We start from the raw sequence: 21,457 nt of genomic DNA, 5'->3' as shown, positions 1-21,457 counted from the left end.
GCGGGCAGGGGGGCGCCCGGGACCCTAGGAGACCTCGGGACTGGCGCCCGCCCCCGCCATGGCGCGAGTAGAGCGAGCTGCGACGCGTGCAGAGCGCCTGCGATCCCACCCTTTCCCCGCCATCTTGTACCCCGGCTGGCGCCTTCCCAAAGACTAGCTGCACAGACAAAGCCGCGGCGGGCCGGCGGGGGCTTCTGCAGCCCATCCAGGCTAAGCGGCGAGCCTGGTGACCCCTTGGGCCAGCACACTGTCCTACCCCTCCCCTGTGGTTGGCGCCCCTGCCCAAGGGAGGGTCCGCGTGCTGCTGGCCACTAACACAGCCTCCGAGGGTGGCGGGGCCGCCCCCTCCCATTCACCCCCGCCCCAGCCACACCAGCTAGCCCTGCTGGACCCGCACCCCAGCCCCAGCCCAATGGGGTTGCGGGAAAAGAGGTCCCATAGTGAAACAGAAAGGAGGACTCGTCATCCTCAAAGCTCCGAGTCCTTCGCTTTCTGATAGGGTTGAGTGTGTCACTGGTCTCTCCAGCCCATAGTAGAAACAAACTCACGTCCTCGGGTTGTTTTTTACTCCCCCGCCCCAAATAAAATCACAATAAGGGCGGCGTTCCAGACCATTCTCGTCCCTGCTCAGTGGCCCCTGCAGACCTAAGAAACTCCATTTTCTGGGATAACAGTATTACCGCCTCAGTCTCTTAGCCTACTCAGCCCGATCTCTCGACGCACCTACACTGGGACTCCAGACCTAGGACCCGTGGGTGGGTCAGGGGAGGTAGAGACCCCCTTCTCCGTCCAGAAACATCCACGACCCTGGCGCCTGCCAATTTTATGGGTCAAATATTAAGCGACTTCTGAACAGGGAATTTGCCCCTCAAGACTCCATTTTCCTGTCTGCAGGTCTCCAGAGCCTGGCGATAGAGTTCCTAGCTTCTCGCTGGATTTCTTTCGGCGACGAACAGTGGGTGCCATGAACACCCACTCTGGAGACCCTCCTTCCTCCTTCATTGACCCTCTGGGAGTCCCCATCCCCCATTCACCTAGGCTTTCCCGAGTATCCACTACTAGGGACAGTGATAGATGAAGAAAGAGGGGTGCCAGAGGCTAGTGTGTGAGGTCTTTCTGCAGGGTAAGACCGAACTGACTCTTCCACCCAACCCTAACCCCACCAACATCAAAAGCACAGGCTCTGTGATGCTCCCCAATCTTAGAAGCAGCTCGTCCAACATTGCTGAGCCCAGCTGGCGGGGGCTGGGCACAGGAGCGTGTACGGGGAGCGGCCAGTCTATTAAGCCACAGTTGAAAATTGTTTCCCCAACTCCAAGCCTGCACTCGTCTCACTCCAAGGGGTCGAAAAGAGAGAACCCTGGGGTGACCTGTCTGTACACCACCCTCGGGGTTCAGTCCTCCCCACCAATGCCTGCCAGCCCGCGTGGGTCCTGATCCTGGCCCGGAAACCAGTCTGACCACTTCGCCTATTTCCCAAGCCTCTGCAGAGGGTGGGGTGAGCCGGGCTCGGCTTCGCCTGGGCTGCCCAGCACTGAATGGGTTTGCCCAGAAGGCTGGCGTCAAAGCGACGCGCCCGCCCGCGCCACTGGGAGCCTAGGGCCGCTCCCCCATCACGAAAAACAACGATTTTCCGCTCCACTCCCGACCTTCGTCGCCTCTCCCCTCACAGCCAGCGCCAAGCGATTCCTTGCTCAATGTCCTGTGCGCACCTGCAGAAGCTCCGCTGCTCCAGCTTATAGTAGACATGGGCCACTGAGCTGAGTCGGGAGCAGAGTGGTGGGTCATTACAGGGCGGCAAGGCGCGCTGGGGAGGCTGCGCGGGTCCAGAGTGCCCCACTGAACCCCTTGCGGCCGAACTTGAATGGTCTCGAGGGGGACCACGGGCTAGAGAGGCGGAAAAAGCCCAGTTGTTGGTGTGGTGGGAGGTTGGGCGTGTGGCCTCGCAGCCCACTTGTGCACGTGTTTTGAAGGCCCGCGGGCGATGCCGCAAATCGTTTCAAGGACGCAACTGTGCCTCAATGTCCAGTAGGAGGCTCCTGTCCACGCGAATCCCCTAGAGGCCAAGCTGCCTGGGCACACCCACTACATGGTGACTGTATGCACAGCTCACTAGCCCTTTCTCGGGCCATAGGATGGTGCGTGGCCCCCGGGCTGCGGTCTCCAGGTGCGGAGCAGGCAACCGCAGCACCGTGCGGGTCTGAGCTCTGGCGCCACTAGGGCCAAGAAGGAAAATGGCTCGATGCCAAAGTCTCCAGGGCCGCGGGAGGACAGGCAGGCGTGTCCAGAGGAGGGACGCCATTGTCTAGCATTCATCCACAGGGTTCCTGCTCCTCCCAGTGTCCCACTGGACCCTGGAGACCAGTCCTGCTTATGTGGTAGTGCCCAAACGCTACCGGTAGGCTTCTCCTGCCCAGAGTTCTGTCCTCCTTTAGCTCGGACCTCTCTGTTCTGGAGGCAAGAGAACAGACTGGGCTCTAAGACTGTTGGTGTAGGGTTTCTGATCTATCGCTGATGCCCCCCCCCTTTCCCCTTGACTTGAAGAAGGTGTAGGAGGGAGCTAACTGTCAAGGCAGCCATCCCATCTTGGCATCCTTCTGCTGGCAATGGCAAAATACTTTAAGAAGTGGAGAACAGGAGAAGCCAGGGTACTCTCGTTTCATGCTAGGTAGAGGCTGCTCTCCCTTCTGAAATGGTTGCCAGGAAATGAAACTTGGCAGGCTGTGTCCAAGTGAGGGCTGGTGTCACCTGCCAAAGCTCTCTCCTCTCCAACCACCCAGGGAGCTCTTGAGCCTGGCTGGGGACACACCTACAGGGAGGTGCAGAGAAGCTGCTAGTGGCTGCGAAAGAGCAAGCATTCCTTAGGACCGCTCTGGGCTCTCCTAGACCCGATGTGGGAAATGTCAGGAGTTGGTGCTTCTGGAGGAGGCTGACCTGGCTCCTGGAGACTCCACCAGAGGCTTCACAGTTCTGAGGAACAAAACCAAAGGGTCTACCGGCACCCTGCAGGGTTTGGGCTTCTCCGGGCTTTTCTATCCTTGTCTGAATAGTAGGGACATAAGGGAGACACTATGAAATAACTTGAGCAGGCAGGACACTGGCTAAATGGCTGAGGAGAGCCTCGTTCCCACAGCAGGATCCCTGCCCTACACCTATTGCACCTGGAAATTGCCCACATGCCCCTCTATCCACTAAACCTACTGCTGCTGTCACTGCAGCAGCTGCTACAGTTAGGCTGTAGAGGGTGTGACTACAGGGTCCCTTGTGCCACCAGCACAGATGAAGCATCAGGAAAGTTCTTAAAAGCACAGACCCACTCTCCTCCCAGACTCCTCCTCCACCCCTCCTTTGCTGTCAGTCTGTCCAGTCATCTAACCCTTCATCTACAAATTTCCTAGTAGGTGGTTGGCCAGGCATTCTGCTCAGGTTAGAGGTGTTTCCACCAATGAACTCAGCCGATGCCCACATCTTACTCCCTGGGCTGGGAGGAGAACAGAGGCCACATTTGCAACAGGAGAAGTGCCATCAAGGGGAGCCCTGGATGCTTTAGAGGGCACAGAACAGGTAAGATACAACTGAGGGTAGGGTAGAAGTAGATGTCTGGCCAGAACTGTGGGGCCAGAAGCTCAGCCCACCAGGACAGACCCAACCATAGCATTCAGAGAAATTGACCACACAGCTAAAAAGGCCACAAGAAAACTCTTGCCAGCTGCAAAGAGACTCAGGTAGGTGTAGCTCTGTGTGCATCAGTGTGCACTCTGTGTATGCGTGTGCATCAGTGTGCACTCTGTGTGTGTGTGCATCAGTGTGCACTCTGTGTGTGCATGTGCATCAGTGTGCACTCTGTGTGTGTGCATCAGTGTGCACTCTGTGTGTGTGCATCAGTGTGCACTCTGTGTGTGTGCATCAGTGTGCACTCTGTGTGTGTGTGCATCAGTGTGCACTCTGTGTGTGTGTGCATCAGTGTGCACTCTGTGTGTGCATGTGCATCAGTGTGCACTCTGTGTGTGTGCATCAGTGTGCACTCTGTTCGTGCAGCTCAGCTGCCTGCTTAGGTATGCTGAAGCTCTGGGTTAGTCCTCAGCACCATGCCTGCCAGGCAAAACCCCTCGTGGATGAGAAGGGACAATTTCTAGTCTTAATAAGCAGATGGCCAACAGAAGGCATGTACCACACGAGGAGATGGCTTGCAGATCTCCCAGAGGTCATCCTAAAGTTGAGCACACCCTGGGAGGGTTCCAGGGGCTTGTTTTTGAAGCAGATCAAGGTCTCAGCCAGGCCTTCTGCAGATCCATACTTCCCCCCCAAGGCTCCTGGCCACTCCATTTTTGTTGTTTTGTTTTCTCCATTCATTAATTTATTTATTCATTTTACATCCTGACCCCCCCCCCTCTCTCTCTCTCACACACACACACACACACACACACACACACACACACACACACACCCTCAGTTCCATTCCTATGTTGACCCTATGGCTCTAGAAAGCTATGCCTTTTGTGGAGTTCATCTCACGCCACAGCAGAAGCCTCTGGTAGGTAGGAGTCTAGGGCTGTGCTGTCTCTCCTGCCAGGGAGGCATCATGACCATCATACCCTTCCCATATGAACTCCAAGCTGCAGCCGTGGGCCACTATGGTTAGGAGCCAGCTCCTCCCTGTTCCCCAAGCTGTACTGTTCACTGGTCAGGGGGAGCCTCAGCACCTCCATTTCATTGTGGCTGGGACACCAATGCGTACAACTTCAAGTTGCTGCCAGGACTGGACTGGGGGTGGAGAGAGAGAGAGAGAGAGAGAGAGAGAGAGAGAGAGAGAGAGAGAGAGAGAGAGAGAGAGAGAGAGAGACAGAATTGGAGGCAGGAGTATGCATTGACTGTGTTTGTTAAGGTGAAACTAATGAGGTGTAGGGAACAGACGAATTCACGAGCTGATTCCCAAGTGCAGGAAGGGTAATGCATAAAGCAGACATGGGAGAGAGAAGAAGAGGGAACCTACTGGATGACCCCAGGACATTCCCTGATAGATAGAAGTCATCCTGGCTCTGTCTGTCCATGGCAGTCCCCAGTCCATGTTATTCTACACCTTCCAGAGGCAGCAATAGGGGCTGGAGGCCTTACCTACATGTCTCATTCACTCTCTCTGTATCTATGCTGTGCTGGCCTCGTGGAGAAAGACACAGCTTAATCGATGAAGGGTACTGGCTCTAGTCGATGGAAATATGGAGATGAGGCAGGGGCATTCCCAAGCACAGAGCCTGAGTCTGGAATCCTAGGTGCTTTCCTAGCTTGAAGGTAGAGGCCTCACAGTAGCAGGAGGTACATTGGGCTATTTCTGAGCAGAACATACGGTTACGGGATCCACTGGGAGCAGAAGAAGCAGCACAGTGGATGTGGAGGGCCTCAAAGCAGATTCTTCTACCACAGACTTCCAGGGCACTGGGTAGTACAAGCCAGCTCCATGCATGACAGAGAGAAGCCATCTATCCATAGGTCCTATTGTATTTTCTTTGCAGCTGTGGTCTGACAGGGAGGGGCCTAGTGAATCCTGTCAGTTTCAGGGACTTCCTGGTGCACCTTCTTACTTGTTCATCTCCCTGCCAAAGGAGCTCCCTACACTCCCACAGGGATGAATCTCAGAGGAAACTGTCACACAACACTCTGCCCCTTCCTCCAGTTCTTACATTCCTCCGACCCCTCAGTGCTATGTGAGCCTTAAAGGACTGACTACAGATATCACCCTAAGAAATAGGCCACCATGCCACAGTGGCGGCAACTTGTTCTTGCCCACTTCACCAGTGGTTATGAGGTGACCCTGACAACACCAGAGGTCTATGGGTGTAAGCACATGTTCAGAGTACAGTTTAACAGGCATATCAAATCCATCTAGTACAGCCACAAACATTGCTTCCCCCACTGGGACTTATGATCTCCCCAGCCACAGGCTTTTGTCTTGGTTTACCATACCAGACATGAACTCTCCTCTGCGAAGTGGGCCTTAAATCCATCCAGAAGGCTGTTGGACTGACCTATGACAGCTGGGCCATTATTGCACAAGCAGGCACACCCTGCTAAGGGTGAGAGCATTTTATTTAGCATGTAGGGTCTGTTACCTAGTAGGAATGTTGGAGACAGTTCTCCAGCAGCAGCCTGCATAGCCCCACTCCATGAAGCCAGCCAGTGGGGTGGGAGTTTCCAGTTCGCTCCCAGCTTAATTTCTCCTTGTCTTGCAGTCAAATCATGTACATGCAGCATCTTTGGGTCTTACCATCTAGTTGTGGTGTACAACCAACCAAAGTAGCAATAGCCTTTATGGTCTGTGGGACCTCAGGGGCTGCCCTGGCTGACAACTTACAGGAGGTTCCCCACCCTGGCACCAGGATTTTCATTCAACTGTCTTATGGCCCCTGAGAGTGTACTTTCCCACTCATGTAGAATTTCAACTACATGGCTATGAATTTGAATTTAAACTTGGTGGCTATGGTTTTAACCCATTTTCCCTTCTTATTTATTTATTTATTTAATTTATGCTATGTATGTGAGTACACTGTAGCCGTCTTCAGACACACCAGAAGAGGGTATCTGATCCCATTACAGATGACTGTGAGCCACCATGTGGTTGCTGGGATTTGAACTCAGGACCTCTGGAAGAGCAGTCAGTGCTCTTAACCACTGAGTCATCTCTCCAGCCCCCCATTTTTCTCTTTTAATTAACTGCCTCTGGAGGATGGTGGGCAGGCAGAAGAACCCTTGTACCTGCTTGTCTCTCCGATGGATTTCCAAGTCTTCAAAATACCCAGAGGTTAATGCATTATTCCCTCTACCTAATAAAAACGTTCGCAGAGAATGGGCAGGACAAGGTGACACCCCAAACCACTGTCTCAGAACTGAGTGGGTTACAGAGATCACCTTGATGAAGTTTTATGAAGGTCTATGGTCATCCACTCTCAGCAGTGTTCGGAGACCCCAGAGGTTCACAACTAAGAAGACATTAAAGTCGGACAAGGTCAAGCACGGCACAGAAAGGCTTCATCCGTTTGCATCAACCAACCGCTTCCTCTACAGATCAAGGTTGGGTAGAAGGCACGTACAGGAAGTGCTAGCTTAATTATCTCCTCGTAGACCTCAGTCATTCTCTCTGAACTGTCACATTTCCTTACCCTGGAGTTCACAGAGCCTCTACATCTCTCCATCGCTGACGAACTCTGTGGGTCTGACTTAATTTGCTCATACCTACTCAAGGTCAGAGGTGAACATGGCCCTGCTCTCCCTGGGTCAGGGTAGCCCTGGGTCGGCGCAGTGGCTGTTGCCTCTTAATTCATCAGACCTGGCTGTTTGGGGAGTTTCTTACTGGACAAACCATGTCTATCCCGGTATGATCTTTTGCTGGAGGGGAATGTACCCTCTTTATGCTGGGGGACAATGACTCACCCTTGGAATGTGCTTGGTCATCTTCACCTGCACTGCTCTAGCTCTGGTGTCTTCTGTGAACTTCTCCTCAGGTTTTAAAGATGACCGGAAGTTCCTCAGCACACAGTTTGGCTTTCTCTCAGTTTTTTTTTTCCTCCCCTGAGGAATTCCAATTCAATATAAATCCCACCACATTTGCCTTTTTTTTTTTTTTTTTTTTTTTTTTTTTTTTTCGAGCTGGGGACCAACCCAGGGCCTTGATTGCTAGGCAAATGCTCTACCACTGAGCTAAATCCCCAACCCCACCACATTTGCCTTCTAATAATGCAGACAGACCTCTTCCTCCACTTTACTGTCTCCTCTAGGCTGCTCGCTCTCTCTCCCTCTCTCTCTCTCTCTCTCTCTCTCTCCATATATATATATATATATATATGTATATATGTATGTATATGTATATGTATATGTATGTATGTATGTCACTGGGGTCTGCCAAAGCCTTTCCTACATTATAAGATCTTTCCTGGGGTTGGGGATTTAGCTCAGTGGTAGAGCGCTTGCCTAGCCAGCGCAAGGCCCTGGGTTCGGTCCCCAGCTCCGAAAAAAAGAAAAAAAAAAAGATCTTTCCTACATTATAAAGATCTTGCCCCAGGAATGGACTCAGCCAGGCCACAAAGGTCCACGCCAGTCATACCAGCCTTGAGGACCCTGCTGGTGAACTCCTCCGAACTCCTCTGTGAACACAGTTCTATCTGGCCCACTGAACTGGGGTTCAAACATAGCTTCTCTTATCCCTAGTTCCTTCAATAATGAGTGTCCCTCTTCCCTAAGCCTCCAGCCCCTGATACTTGTGGGGACTCAGACAGAAATAACCAGGTATTCCTAATGGCTTTCATGGGCCAGTCCACTAGGGACTGATTCCCAACACACTCCTCGGGTCATGCAGCCTTTGCCTTGAGGAAGGATCCTACCCGCTTGTGGCCCACAAGCATCTCTCCCAATTCCAGCAGCCGAGGAATTGAAAATCAAATTACTATCATGGTTTCTTGCACTGGGCCAGTGTTAATGCCCCGGTCTGCAGCTGGATTACAGATAATTTTTTAAAAGTTATTTGTTTTATATATGCGAGTACACCGTAGCTGTTTATAGACACATCAGATCCCATTACAGATGGTTGTGAGCCACCATGTGGTTGCTGCGAATTGAACTCAGGACCTCTGGAGGATCAGTCAATGCTCCTAACCACTGACCCATCTCTCCAGCCCCTGGATTACAGATTTCCCCTCTCTTTCTTTTTTTCTTTTTTCTTTCTTTTCTTTCTTTTTTTTTTTTTTTGGAAGCTGAGGACCGAACCCAGGGCCTTGTGCTTTCTAGGCAAGTGCTCTACCACTGAGCTAAATCCCCAACCCCGATTTCCCCCTTTCTTTTAACTCCAGGCTCTCTTTACCCACTCTCCTCTAGTCACTCTCCAGGTCTTCCCAGGAGTTCCAAGTCTGTGGGTCTCAGGAAGGGCTTTTGAGCACAGATCTAACTTGTGCTCTCTCTTCCTTCCATCCCTCAAACCCTAAGAAGCAAGAAGTGGCAAGCCAGTACCTCCATTCTCTGTTTATCTACTTGCCAGACCAGGCTAGCATGGAGGGAGGAGGACGCTGCCACAGACATCCTTCTTTCTTGTTGCCATTGCTCTTTCACACAAACAAGGTCTTGCCCGACTGCCCTCTCAGCCTCAGATGCATTTCCAACTACACCAAACAGTGGCCGGGTAGCTCACTACTGCTTGCCAATAGCCTTATTCTTGTGCAATTCTCTCAAGAGTTGCAAAATGTCCTCTAAGCTGCTCTCCGGGGATTCCTCCTAATCCTGATGGCTCAGCCTCAGTTGTACGGCTGTCTCACTACCTATAACAAGAACCACGCAATGGCCGGGCATGGTGGTACATTCCTTTAATCACAGCACTCAGGAGGCAGGGGCAGGTGGAGCTCTGAGTTTGAGCCCAGCCTGGTCTACAGAGCGAGTTCCAGGACAGCCAAGGCTACCCAGAGAAACCCTGCTTTGGGGGAGGGTTTGTGGGGAGCCGGGTGGGGGGCACCATGCAACTGTTGCCATAGCAATAAGGCACACACCGGTGACTCAGTTGCCTGCTTTGCTACCCATAGCCAGGACCATGCACTCAGTCCTCAACTCACCTTGGTCATCCTCCTGTTCCGGGTGACAAAACCTCTCCTGGGGAGATGAAACACACTTATCAATTCATCCTACATAGGGAGCCCAGGAGAGACCAAAGTATGGATACCACCAAACTCCAACTGGGTGAGCCAATGAATTTCACTGGAATATGGGTGAAGGGTCACTTACAGGAACAGACATGACTCAAACAGCTGTGTCATCAAGGCCCACCCCAGCATGGGTGACAGCTGAGAATCTGGAGAGCACTGTGCAGCCCGCAGGCAGGTTCAGGGTGTCCTGTCCAGATGTTCGGGTTGGTCGGACACACTTCTAGGCAGCTGGGCAGGTTCCTGCTGCTTCCGGGCAGTTTTCTTGTCTCAGGGTCTTGTAGCTCGGTATCTTGACATCTCAGTTTGTCTGACAGTCATCTTTGCAGCTGGGTTCCTATCATTTCCTCTGGCAGGGAGGGGCCTAGTGAACCCTGTCAGTTTCAGCGAGTTCTTGACACCGTTTTTTTTTTAGTTGTTTATCTCCCTGCTTAATGAGATCCCTTGCGGTATGAATTCTGTTTTGTTTTGCTTTTTGCTTTTAATTTTCGATACAGAGTTTCTCTTTGTAACCCTGGCTGTCCTGGAACTGGCTTTTTAGACCAGGCTGGTTCAAACCCACAGTATCCACCTGCCTCTGCCTCTGCCTCTGGAGTGCTGGGACTGAAGTTTGTGCATGCGTGCGTACTTGCATGTGTATCACGATACTTACGACGTCGGCCACCTCCGTCCTGCTGTGAAATGTTTTTTTTTTTTTTTTTGGTTCTTTTTTTGGAGCTGGGGGACCGAACCCAGGGCCTTGCGCTTCCTAGGCAAGCGCTCTACCACTGAGCTAAATCCCCAACCCCTGTGAAAAGTTTTTTATCTCAGAGAAAACTGTTACCCAAAAGTCTTCAGGGCGTTCTGCAAAGGCCACTGTAGATACGGCTGATCCATCCGTATCTTGAGAACAGAATTCGGGAAACCAAGTCCTATGTGGCTTCCTTTGTCAGCTGTCCACTCAACACAGCAACCTCACATCTTCCACACTGGTGGCGTGGGCCACACATAGGTGGCTTGTCTATACAGGGCCCAGCTGGGCCAAGAAATGTAACTGTGTGCTCTTCTGCCAAACTGGGCTGGGGCAGACAGGGCGACAAGAGCAGACTAGAGGAGAGCCTTCCATGTTTCAGAGTTAAGATGGCTCCCATTTGCAAAGAGCCAAGCTCTGATGAGCAAAATGGCAATGTGTATGTATGTGTGTGTGTGTGTGTGTGTGTGTGTGTGTGCACGCGCGTTCGAGAGCACGTGCACGCGTGCGTGGGCTGCCATTCATTCTTTGCACGTGTTCAGATCTTCTACCCTGTCAGGAGGGAGGCTGCTGCAGTCAAGGACAAGCCTGTGTACCCAGAGGCTTCTGTCCTCCCTGCTCTGAGCAGCTCCTTAGCTTGGGTTCTTCTCATGGGATCCTCACTGGCCTGGGGGAGGGGCCAGTTCTATTTGAAAACTTGAGCTTCTTGCAAGAGCCAGCTCCTCCGGACCCCAAGGTCAGGCCTAGGTGAAGGTCCTGTTTGGTGTTTCCAAACAGTCCATGTGTCTAGGGACAAGCCTAACCAGAAGCCACTCCTTCCTCCCGCTGCTGCTGCTGTCCAGTATGCCTTGCGTGCTCAGAGGCCCAGCAACCTTTGCAGATTGTTTCCATTGTCCTTGCCTCTCTTCCCCATCACTGGAGGCCAGTGAGAGAGTAGAGGGTGGCCTGCGCCCAAAGGGAACTGTGCTGAGTACGGGGCTGGGAAGTTGGGAATATGGTGGCTGTTTGGGAACTGGATGCACACTTGGCCTCATTACAACAAAAATAATTTATCCCTTCTAATATACCTTTCCTAAATAATAATAATAATAATAATAATAATAATAATAATAACGACAAGATGGTCACATTAATGATGTCGGCACCAGCAGCAAGCAGGAACACATTAGCTAGGACCCATCCTGGGTCAAGGTCTTTACGCCTGCTCAAGGTGACTGTGAAGACTCTGGTGAGAGAGTTAAGGACTCCCTTCCTTCCTTCTCTCTCCCCTCTCTCCCTCTTCCTCCCTCCTTCCCCCTCCTGTATTGCCTCCTCCCTCTTCCCTTCCCCTCCCTCTTCCCTTCTCCTCTCTCTTTTCCCCTCCCTTCTTCTTTCTCTTCCCTTTCCTCTTTCTTTCCATTTTCCCTTCCTTTTCTTTTCCTTCTCTTCCATTTTCCTTTCTCAATTCCTTTCCTCAACCAATGGTTCGTAGGATCTCCGAAGTCCTAGTTTCTGAGAAGAGACTGGTAAGAGAAACCTACAGGGACTTGCTCTCTTGGTGCTTCTGTTCTGGGGGAGGTGGGTAACTGGCTGCATCAGGGCTTGTGCTGGCCAGGGTTTGTCCTCTGCACAAAGCAAAGAGTCAACTGAGGAGTTTCTTCCATCAGGCAGACCCATGACGAGTGAGCCGATTCCTTTATTAAAAAGATCGGTGGGGGAGGGGGCCCAGTCCACAGTGCGTGTGCCACCCATGGACGCTCCTGGCCCTGAGTTCTGTAAGACAGCAGGCTGAGCAAGCCATGGAGAGCAAGCCAGTGTGCAGAGTTCTCCATGGCCTCTGCTTGAGTTCCTGCCTCCAGATTCCTGCTCGGGTTTCTGCCTGATGGACGGAGTGCAACCTGTGAGACAAAAAAGCCCCTTCTTCTCCAAGCCACTTTTAGGTACAATGCTTATCCTAGCAACAGAAACAAGGACAAAGATTCCGCCATTCCAAATTGGGGGGGGGGGCTACTTTAGGCCAGGAGAGCAAGCAATTTCTCTCAAGAAATAAGATTTTGGAGACTAAATGGAAAGAATGGAGTCAATTTTAGGAGCTCCTGGGACCAGAGTCACCAGCCTCAGGCACAGAGCAGCCAAGAGTAGTGAAGTAGCATCTTCGGCCACATTAGCCTGGCTCACTGATGATCCTTGCTCTACCACATCCTGCCTCTTCCGCAGGATGACACCCAGACAAAGAAGACACACAGACAAAGAAGAACGTTGAACTCAGCTTGGTGGGAGGAGCTAGGATCTGCCAAGGTGGTGTAGGACTAAGCCCTCGACCCATGCCCTGGACCCCCATTTCTTTGTATGAGGTCATGGGGTGAAGGGAAGGAGAGTTTGCTCCTGGGGGCTGCTGAGGAAGATCAGGCTGACGCGCACTGAGTTCTGAGTTCTTAGCTTCTCTCGAGTAAGGATGTCTTAATGACTTCTCCAGTTCAGTCTGGGAGGTTCCCAGGCCAGCGCTCGTCCCCACTCCCAGAGACTCCTTAAAAATCACAACCCAGTACCAGAGAAAACCTCAGTGGTCAAGAGCCTGTGTTGTTTTGGCAGAGGAACTGAATTTCATTCTGTTTCCTGCACCAGGGGATCGGACACCTCTGACTTCATTGTGCATGTCTTTATGCACGCACACACATACACGTACAGAGGCACATACAATGTTTAATAATTAATATAATAATAATTATGATTATTATTTCTCAGAAAGTCTAATTGATGCCCAGTGCTTTTAATCCCAGCTCTTAGGAGGTGAAGGCAGGTTGATTTCTGAGTTTAAGGCCAACCTGTTCTACAGAGTGAGTTTGAAGACAGCCAGGGATGTGACACAGAGAAACCAAACAATAACAATGATAACAAAAAACAAAAACAAAAGACAGACAGACAGACAGACAGAAAGAAAGAAAGAAAGAAAGAAAGAAAGAAAGAAAGAAAGAAAGAGATAGATCAGTTGAGAGCCAGGCTTGATCACACACATATTTAATGCTAGCACTCAGGAGGCAGAGGCAGGCAGATCTCTGTGAATTTGAGGCCAGCCTCATCTCTCTATAAAGCAAGTTCCAGGGCAGTGAAGGACGGTACACAGACAAACGCCCTATTGAGGAAGGAAGGAAAGAAGGAAGGAAGGAAGGAAAGAAGGAAGGAAGGAAGGAAGGAAGGAAGGAAGGAAGGAATCTCAATCAAGTATTTTGCTAATTTATGGAACAGATGCAAAATTAATAAAACAAAAAAAGCCCGAAAAACCTAACTTCTATATTTTTTTTGAGGCGTTGGGGAGGCACCTCAGGGCCTTAAAGCTTGCTAGGCAAGTGTTCTAACACTAAGCTACACTCGAGCGTGCATTGGTTTCCTTTTATGATTTTAGTGTGTGTGTGTGTGTGTGTGTGTGTGTGTGTGTATCTGCACTCACATGCATGCACACACATGCATGTGCCACGGCATGTGCATGGAGGTCAGAGGACAACTTTGTAGAATCAACCCTTTCCTTCCGCCTTTATGTGGGCTCCAGGGAATGAACTCAGGTACCTGATAGGCTGTCTTAGCTACTCTTCTGTTGCGCTGAAGAGAAGCGTTTACCCCAGGGGCTTGCTTACCGCTTCAGAGGGCTAGTCCATTATCACTGTGATGGGAGGCAGACAGGCATGGCCCTGGAGCAGTAGCTAAGATCTTTACAACCTGATCCACGGGCAGCAAGCAGAGAAAGAGACACTGAGCCTGCTGTGGCCTTTTGACACCTCACAGCTCACCCCCAGTGGCAAACCTCCAACATAGCCATACCCCCTAATCCTTCCCAAACAGTTCTGCCTACTGGGAACTAAGCATTCAAAATATGACCCTACGGGGGCCATTGTCATTCAAACCACATATGTGGCAAGTATCTTTGCCCACTGAGACGTGTCATTGGCCCAATGTGTTTTTGGTCACACACACATACCACATACACACACACACACACACCTTTTACTCACTATTTCGCACACCTGCCTCTGCCCATTTTGCCTCTCAGGCATGAACAACACACACACCCCACACACACACACACACACACCACACACACACACACAAACACACACACACACACACACCACACACACACACACACCCACACACACACACACATATGCCACACACATACACACCTCACACCACACACACACCTCACACATACACCTCACACCACACACACACACCACACCACACACACACACACACACACACACACACCACATACACACACACCACACACACACACACACACACACACACACACACACACCACACACACACACCATACACACACACACAACACACCACACACACCACACACACACACATACCACACACACACACACACACACACACCACACATGCCACACACACACACACACACATTTAAGTAATTGGTTCTTGACTCTTCGTTGCCGTTGCTTCATTTCATCTGGGGTAGGTTCTCTCTGTATAGCCCAGGCTGGTCCGGGAATCTCAGCGTCTTCCTGCTTCCACCTCCGAGGGTTTGGCTCACGGGTGTGTGGCATCACATCTGTTCCGCAGTTGAGCACTTTTTGATCTTTTGTGCCTAGTTGCTTCTAAGCTCAGGGCATTCTCCTAGGGGACCATGGTAGAATTCTTAGCACCTAGCTGTTTGCCTCTGCCCACTGCTCCCGAGTTAGCCCAGTTCATCTTTAAAACATCAGTTTCCTTAGGAGCATCTGCTGCTGTTAGTCCTTTTCCCTGTTCCCTGGATAGTGAGTATCCCAGCTCCCTCCGCTGGGCAGAACCCTGCTCTCTGCCTTCCTCCCACCATGCCTCCCTCTAGCAAGATCGTCCTTTCTGACAGAGAGCCCACTGCAGTGGCATGCCATCTCTGTCTTTGTGCCTGTCATCGGGAAGCTCAAGGTGCTGGCCTCTACAGATCCCTGGGACCCTTCTACCTCAGCTAACTTGAATCCTTCTGTTTCTCCCCACCTCATGTCAGCCTTTGGACTTCCTGCCTGCCTAACTGGTTTCTCCTCTCCCCTGTTTCTACCTCTCTCTGTCTGTCGGAACCACACACTGTTTCTTGTCCTAGGTCCCTCAACACATCCTCTCCCTACCCCTTTCTATAAAACGATCTTAATTATATTTTTATTTATGGTGTGTGTGTGTGTGTGTGTGTGTGTGTGTGTGTGTGTGTGCATGTGTGCGAATGCACTCACATCCATAAGAACAGCTTGTGGGAGCCTTCCACCAAGTCACACATGGAGATCAACTGCAGGTCTCCGGGCTTGGAAGCAAGGACCTTTAGATCCTTAGCCAGCCCTGCCTCTCCATCATCCCCTAACACTGCCCTCTTCTCTCCTCCTGGTCCTCTCCTCCCCTCCCCTACCACTTATCTCCCCTCTCCCTTCTTTCTCCGGACCCCTCTTGGTTTACTTTTCTACCCACAATCCCTCCTCTCCTCTCTCTGTTTTGGTCTCATTATCTCTCCTTCCATTTTCTCTCCAAACTACGCACCATCAAAGGCCAAAAGTCCCTTAGCCCAAGCCGACGGACAGTCAGCAGCAGTTGGCCTCTTCACCAAGTGCGGTCCCTTGTTTGTACCTCTTTCCTGCCATGTGCCACAGGGGGACGGGAGCTCCCTGAAACAACAGGGCCTCATTGGTACCCCACCTGCCTGAGGGGGAAGCTGTAAAAGCCAGGGCCCTGTCCCCCAGCGCAGGATTTTGGGGAAAGGCCATCTCCCCTTATCCAGCTATAATTTGCCCACTCTCTCACCACAGGGTGCACAGAACCCCAACTCCCCTGTAGGCTGGGCCTGAGGCTCACTGCTGCTTAGTCAGGCCCGAGTAAACACTGCGCTTCTGCCAAAGCCAGCCGATTGAAGATTCCAAGGTCAGGAGGGTTCTTTCTACCTCGAGAAACTGCACCTGCAGTGGTCTTCTCCCCAGCTTGGTGGTCACAGGATTAGAAGCCCAGCCCTGCCTGTGTTCTCTCTTCCTTAGGGTCCAGACCACAACCCAGAGCAGGGAATCCAGAGCACAGTGCTCTCCAGGTGCATGTGGCCACTCACTCCCACCGTGACATTGGACTTTGAGTCCTTCAATATCACTCTTGTCAATACAACCCGTGTTAGAGGGAGTGAACTGTTACTCTACACTGGGACCCAGAGAGCCACTTGTGACACACAGAATGGGTGATATTAATAGTTCACCTTGATGAGGACTCCGGTTTGGGGCAGGCTCGGTTTCCCCATCTGCAGAGCAAGGGGCTTGAGACAGAAGTTCTACGGACACGGCTGTCCGAGCTTCACCCTCAGTCTGGACCTTACCCCATCAGCAGCCCAGGTGACTTCATCCACCTTCTGCAAGCCAGCCAGTTTCGCTCTGGCCTGCTTGGGAATACAATGATTAGTCCTGTGTTTGTGTGTGCTTCTCTCCTGGATCAGCCTCGGGGACTTTCCACCCTTCCTGTTCCCCTGCAGACATCTGTTTTCGCCTATGGAATGGGACAGCATCAAGGACGGTGCCTAGCAAGAGGCAAAGAAAAGAAGCGTTCCTTGGCCACCCAGCTAGTCCTTCCTGCTGGCCCAGGGCTGGCAGCCTCAGGCTCCGCAGCCACAAGGGTTTATCAGGAAACAGCCAGAAGGCCGGGAGACCCTCTGCTCAAGAGATGCAAAAGCCACAAAGGCCAGGAAAACTCACAAACCACCGGCCTCTTGTTTTGCAGCCGAGCAATCCAAGGCCCAGGCAAGAGACAGGGTGGCCTCTGCAGCATCAGCGCGGAGACCAAATCCCAAGGCTTTCTCAACTTCCACTCCGCTGCGTCTTCATCTGTCTCCCTTGGAGTCCCAGCTTGCGAGCTGGATAATTCTCGTCCCCAGACCTGTTGGCAGGCCAGAGGAATAACTCACTCGCGTGAATCAAAAGCAATTTGCAAACATAAATAATTTTCAGTGCCAGGAGAGGAGCCGGCGGGAAGGAGCACAGGAGGCTGAGGTGAACGCAGCTGGTCTGGAGTCTCCTTCACCCGGCAGGGTCCTCCCTCTGCCCTTTCCAGCTCTGGTGGGAGGTGGAGGGCGGAGCGGCAAAAACAAAGCAGGAAATAGCGACCCACACTAAACACTCGGTGCTTCTATGCTGTCCACGGGAGGGGCTCTGCTCACTAGAGTATTCCTTCCCTACCCCCAGCTTTTTAAAGCCACCTCGAGAGGCTTCATGAAGGACTAGAGGGTCCTCAGCACACTTCAGAAACCTAGGCTTCCTCCCCAGAGGCTGCAGTTTCCTTTGTCCTCAACCAACAGCAGCACACCACCCAAAAGAGTGGAGAGAACAGTGTTATGTGTGGCCTTCGTTTGCTCACAGCGTTATAACCCAAGGGAACTGTGCACCGGCGGCTGTTCTCCAGGTTGAAGTCTGCTTTAGGGGACTGAGTTGACTGGAACACTCTCGGTGGTGGACAGCTTATTTGCTCCTGCCCATAGGAGAGGATGGCCCACATTACCCCGACAATGTCTCCAAGGACCGCCAAAGCAAGCTCGTACTCAAGCATCCTTTTGGAAGGACCAGAGCATTAAACACAGCTTTCCAACCCCCACGCCCCCACCAAGAGGCTGTCTGAAGCAGAGAGAAACAATGGGAAACCAGACACCATGGAATTAGTGAAGAATTTCTCAGATGAAACAGGAAAGGAAGGAAATCCAGGGAGGTTTACAGGGCACCTGGCGCAGGTTGAAAGGCTCCGGGGGTGTGTGTGTGAGACTTTAAGCTCCACGGTGTGGTGCAGGAGAGGTGTTTGTGCTACTACAGGTGGTGGCACTGTCACCCCAACCCCCCCCCAGCCCCGAATGCACACACAGGTGCGTGAGCACACATACCCACATCTTCATCATTCTAGAACTCGCTTCATTCGTGCCAGCTTCCTGCCCCAACCTAGATATGAACTCTTGCAGACAATCACAGCCCCAGCAGAGCAGGCTCTGTGTTTGAGGCCTTATGCTCAGCACACCTGCCCGAGAACAGAAAGCCGTGTGTGTGCGTGTGCGCACGGAAGGAGCCGGGGAGTCCAGCATCCCGAGTCACATGTTCAAACCACATCCATAAGGATGAGATGGCTGCCCCGCTGTGCGGAAATTAAACCACGGTTCCCCTTGCATCTTTCTCCAGGATTATCCTCAGGGTCTGTTTCTTTAAATTCAATTACTACATAATTACCTGGAGCCTCAAGAAATCCTCACAAGCCACTCAGGTGGAGTGAGGGGGCGGTGGGATCCAGAGCAGCTCATCATAGCACATCTGCTTGGTTCCTGGTGGGGGAGAGATGGGCCTGGTGTCCTGGGGGAGTGAGCTGCCTGGATCTAGGCTCCTGGGCAGCCCTGGGCTGAGGATGTTATTAATGGTTAGCAATCTGCGGCCCTGTGACATACACACGCACACGCAGAACTTGACACACATAGACACATACTCGAGGCGCCAGAATTAAGGGCTTCTGTTAAGAACATACAAGAGCTAGAGAGATGGAACTCAGCAGTCAAGAACATGTCCTGCTCCTGCACGGGACCTGAGTTTAATTACCAGTTCCCAACTCACAATTGCCTGTAACTCCAGCTCCAGGGGAGCTGATGATGCCTCTGGCCTTGGCAAATGTTTGTGCTCAAGTGCATGTAACACACACACACAGGCACATATACACACACACATGCACACACACACACATACACATACTCATACACAAACATACACACATATACACGCATAAATTCACATACACATATACACACACCTACACACCTACACATACAACCACGAACACATATATACACACACACACATACACACACACATATACACATACATACACACACAGATAAAAAATAAACATTTTTAAAAGAGCTACATACAAGACACTTGGGATGTAGCTCAATTGTTAGAGTGCTTACACAAAACCCCACTCTCACCCCTGGCACATGTGATGGCCCATGCCTGAAATCCTAACACGTGAGAGGCAGAGGCAGAAGGACCAGGTCTCAACAGAAGTTTAAGGTCACTTTGGCTATATAGTGAGTTCGTGGCCAACCTGGGCTCCCTGGGGCCCCTCTCCAAGAAGATGCAAGACAGCAGCTGTAGCAGCTGCCTGGAAAAAAAAAAAAACGACCTGGAGTAACATAGCCAATGCTCCAAGAGCTTAGTGCCCTGAGGCAAAGGCTCTCAACCTGTGAGTCTCAACCCCCTTGAGGGTCAAATGACCCTTTCACAGGAGTCACCTAAGACCATTGGAAAAAGCAGATGCTCACATTACGATTCGTAATAGTAGCAAAATCACACGTGTGAAGTAACAAGAAAAATAATTTTCATGGTTCAGGGGTCACCACAACACAAGGAACCATATTTAAGGGTCACAGCTTTAGGAAGGTTGAGAACTGCTCCCTAGGGCTTCAAGGTCCAGAGGCACACATCTGTTGGCACGTGCAGCTGACGGTGAGTATTGGGCAGAGACAACAGGTGACAATGAATGGTGAAGATCTTAGGGGTTCCTCAGGCAGGCGCCATGTTGGAAAAATCTACAGCTTCAGAAAGGTCATGGGACCTGTGCCTGCCTCTGAAGCACCCACTGGCAGACTCTGGGAGATGGGGAACAGGACTCTGGAGAGGCAGATGTGTAGCTCTGATGTTTACCCTCTACCTGGCTCTTTGACTTAGCACAGGTTAGCCGCTAAGCCTTCATTATTACCACCTGTAATGCAGCAACCGGACCCACTTCACGGTGGCAAGGAAAGCAGGCACAATAGTCCCCTTAGAGTACATGGCTCCCAAGAAGCTACCAATTTTAACTTATACTTTTACTGTGAAGGAAAACGACAGCGGTGGGGAGGGGAGGGAGTAGATTTCTGAACCAGGGGCCACAGGAAGTAGACGCTGGCATCCAAGAATAACAGTCTTCAATATCAATTTCCTCTTTAGAGTCTTGAGTCTTCACCTCAAACACACGGCAAGCATTGTCCCTGGATCACAGAATCCACTTGCTTCGAGACACTTGAGATTTCAGCTTCGTTCTAGGACGCATTCGCTGTGAGACCCTCATCCCCACTCTGCAGCCCCAGCATCCATTCCCAGACATCCAGAGGACCGAGATTCCCTGGACTTTCAGCACTCCTTGCTGAAGGGATTAAGGAAGAGCTGAGGGATTTGGTTTAGAGGAGAGGTGACCTTGGACAACAGTGATGTGGAGCTGGACATCTCTATCTGGTCAAACCAGCACTGCGGACCAGAACTGCCGAGAGACTTTGCACTTGACATGGGGTGTTTAATTGTTCCCAGGCAAAAAGTGACCTGAGTATTCCAAAATGTTCAAAGCTGACTCCTGATGCAGTTTGTCCTCTCCCTCAATGGCTCTGCATAGGAAGGTGAAGAATTATGGGTAAAGGCAGGAGGCCCAGCAACTCAACCTTTTCTGTTTTCCTGAATGTCCTCCATGTTTGCTGACAAAGGCCTTCCCAATTCCTTTGTCTTAGAGTGTCACAAGCTCAGAGAATTTCCACTTCACCCCCCACCCCCAAGACCAATCACAGCCCCGTGCCACTCAGCAACCTTTCCTGCCACTTAACTCATGGCACCTTTACAGGGCCGGTGGTTTGCCTTACAGGGCTCCGAGCTTCTCCATTGGGGTGTCTCTGTAGGAACAGACAGGGTGACTATTTGGGACTGGAATCGTTTCCAGACCGAATCTAGGGTACTCAGCTGAACTTCATTCTCACCTAAAATAGTGCAAAATTTTTTCTCTGCTTTAGAAGCATGTCTCAAAACGTTTCCGGGGACATATATGTGTACAGATTTGCTAAATATGATTCATTATAGGGCTAGTCTAGCACACAAGAAGCCCTTGGTTTGGTTCCCAGCACTGCCTAAAACCAGCCATGGTGGGGATTGCCTGTGATGTCAGCTTTCAAGATGTAAAAGGAGGAGGAACAGAATTTCAGAGTCATCCTCATCCTCTGTCATCTGTACATTACATATAAATGCACATACACATGCACACACGCACACACGCACACGAAATGTAT

The sequence above is a fragment of the Rattus rattus genome, chromosome 9, assembly GCF_011064425.1.
Source record: "Rattus rattus isolate New Zealand chromosome 9, Rrattus_CSIRO_v1, whole genome shotgun sequence".
NCBI lineage: Eukaryota > Metazoa > Chordata > Mammalia > Rodentia > Muridae > Rattus > Rattus rattus.
The sequence above is the reverse complement of the archived record's forward strand: the minus strand, read 5'-3'. Positions refer to the sequence as shown.